The sequence below is a fragment of the Papaver somniferum genome, unplaced genomic scaffold (assembly GCF_003573695.1).
Source record: "Papaver somniferum cultivar HN1 unplaced genomic scaffold, ASM357369v1 unplaced-scaffold_132, whole genome shotgun sequence".
NCBI lineage: Eukaryota > Viridiplantae > Streptophyta > Magnoliopsida > Ranunculales > Papaveraceae > Papaver > Papaver somniferum.
In genome coordinates, this window is record NW_020622381.1 from 16,443,589 (window position 1) to 16,446,230 (window position 2,642).

Here is a 2,642-nt window from a genome sequence, read left to right on the forward strand (position 1 = left end):
TCATATTCGAAAATATCATTTGCAGATTTGGAATTCCTGCACAGTTGGTATCTGATAATGGGAAACATTTGAGGCAGAATATAGAAATGTTACTTAATGCATTCAAGATAAAATGTGGAAAGTCACTCCTTTGTATCCACAAGCTAATGGGCAAGTAGAAGCAACAAATAAAACAATTGCAGATATATTAAAAGAGAAATTGGAAGGACATCACAGAGCATGGTGCGAACAAGTACATAATGCAGTATGGGCTTATAATACAACTAGAAGAGAAGCTACTGGAATGTCACCTTTTTGTTTAACATACGGAGTTGAAGCGGTGTTACCAACAGAAGTTGTTATTCCGACAACAAAAAGAGAAGCTTGGGAGAAAAATCTTAGTGCGGGCTTAATTTTAAACAAACTTGATGAATTAGAAGAAAGAAGAGAAAAAGCTTTACAACATATGGAGAATTATCAGCGAAGATTAGCTCGAGAATATAATAAACGTGTCAAAATACGCGAATTTCAACCAGGAGATTTAGTTCTGCGAGAAACACCAATATATCAGCGAGAAAATGGTGGAAAATTAGCGAAAAAATGGGATGGACCTTACATCATTAAGGAGATAGTTGGAACAGGAGCTTATAGATTAATGGATCCAGAAGGAAGAGATGTTGGTCATAGATTAGACAGACCATGGAACAGGTTGTTTAAAAAGATATTATCGTAAGAAGCTTTGAGAAGTTATGGAATTCTGAAAGAATAATTGCAGATTACTCATATCAAAACAAGATCATGATGTGCGAAATTTCGCAGAGATAATCACAGAACAATGACATAAAAGAAAGGGGCGAACCTTTATGGCGTACACCCTAGTTCGCGAATAAAATTTCGCAAGAGGCAAATGTAAGACCTAAAGTACGTCATATTAGGGGGTACCTGTTGCATGGCTCAGGGAAAGGCTACACCGCCACCGGAACCTGAGTCATGGAGATTTGGGGTCAATAAAGCCCATCCGGGAGAGGCACCTTGGATTCTCACTTAAGCATATGACTTAGGTTGGGCGACTAAGGTAATAAGGACTCCCAAGGAGTGCAGATCTGATCAAGGCGCCGAGGTACACGGTTGAGTCAAGAGTGCCAGGGCGTTTGAAGCGTCCTTGCCATTCTTGACAAGTCTTGGCTATACTGCACTCGGCCTGAAGAAAACCCCACTTAGGGTGCAGTCTCGTAACCATAAGCCCTATAGGTAAAAGGGATAAGAGGCTGCGAAAACAACTGGTTGTTGTTAAGACTGGATGGGAGGAGCTAACCTTGTATGGTAGAAGTACGCCTCCTTGAAGGGGCAACCAGGGGGAGATAAGGGCGGCACCCTCCATTAGGGAGCTGATAAGTGTCTTAAGACGCAAATGTCATGAGGCTTTTTATTCGCAAGGATATTAAGGCTTGTCATATTTGTGCAACAATCCTGAAGAGGCAATAATACAAAAGAAAAGGATAAGACGAGATCAATGGGTTTTCGCATGAAAGTGCGAAGACGTCCTGCGATTTCGTCGCAAGACGGCAATGTCATGGGGCTTTATTTTCGCAAGAATATTTAGGCCTGTCATATTGTCGCAACATTCCTGAAGAGGCCATAATACAAAAGAAAAAGTTAAGACAAGATCAATGGGTTTTTGCATGAAAGTGCAAGGACGTCCTGCGATTTTGTCGCAATGACAAGAGTGGCATAATAAGACCTTTAATTAGGAAGGCAAAATAAGACCATATGATAAAACAAATTAATTATAAGTATTCGTAACAGATTATTTTTTGCAAGAAAGATAATGAGAGGCAAGTATGGGAATCAATACACAAGAAGCATTATCTTTCTTATCAACAAAATATTAAAAGGAAAAGTTGACTCCAAAGTTGGTTGAAAAATGTAACTCTCAAAAGTGATAAAAATAAGACAGTTCAAGAAAACAAAGCTAGATAAGAAGCTCAAGCTTCATATTAATTCAGTAGCAGGAGATGACAGAAATTCTTCGCCAATATTCTCGCAAGCTCTCCTTCATTTCGGTTTTGATCTTCGCCATGACTAGCATCTTGATTATCGCCAGCAATTACTTCTTCAGGAGAAATTTCTTTCTCATTCTGATTAACACCAGCAGATACTTCTTTAGAAGGAACCTCTTCTTCATCTTCCAAGAAATTATCCTCTGCACCGCTTTCGTAATCATAATCACTATCAGCAGGACGAGGAACTTCATCATCATCTACTTCTAAAGGATCAATTGATGTAGGAGGAAGAGAGTTGGACAATAAAATGTCATTTACAAGGACTTCAGCCCGGAGATGAACTTGGCGAAGAAGTGCTCTTGATGATTCCTATCTTGAATATCCTTAAAATAAGCAAGATAATCAAGTCTTCTTTCTGCTCGGTCGCGAGAACCAGTAAGGGTAGAGACGAGCAATGCATTTTCTTTGCGAATTTTGGCATATTTAGCCTCCAAAACAGAAATAGAAGAATGAAGATTCTTCTCAGACTCTGCGAAAATAGAATACAAAATTTATTAAGATAAGGAATTCAGAGAGATATGACAAAGAAAAGATAATTAAGGCAGTCAAACTATTATGACTACCTTCCTTTTGCGAAATAAGGTGTTGAATCAAGGATAG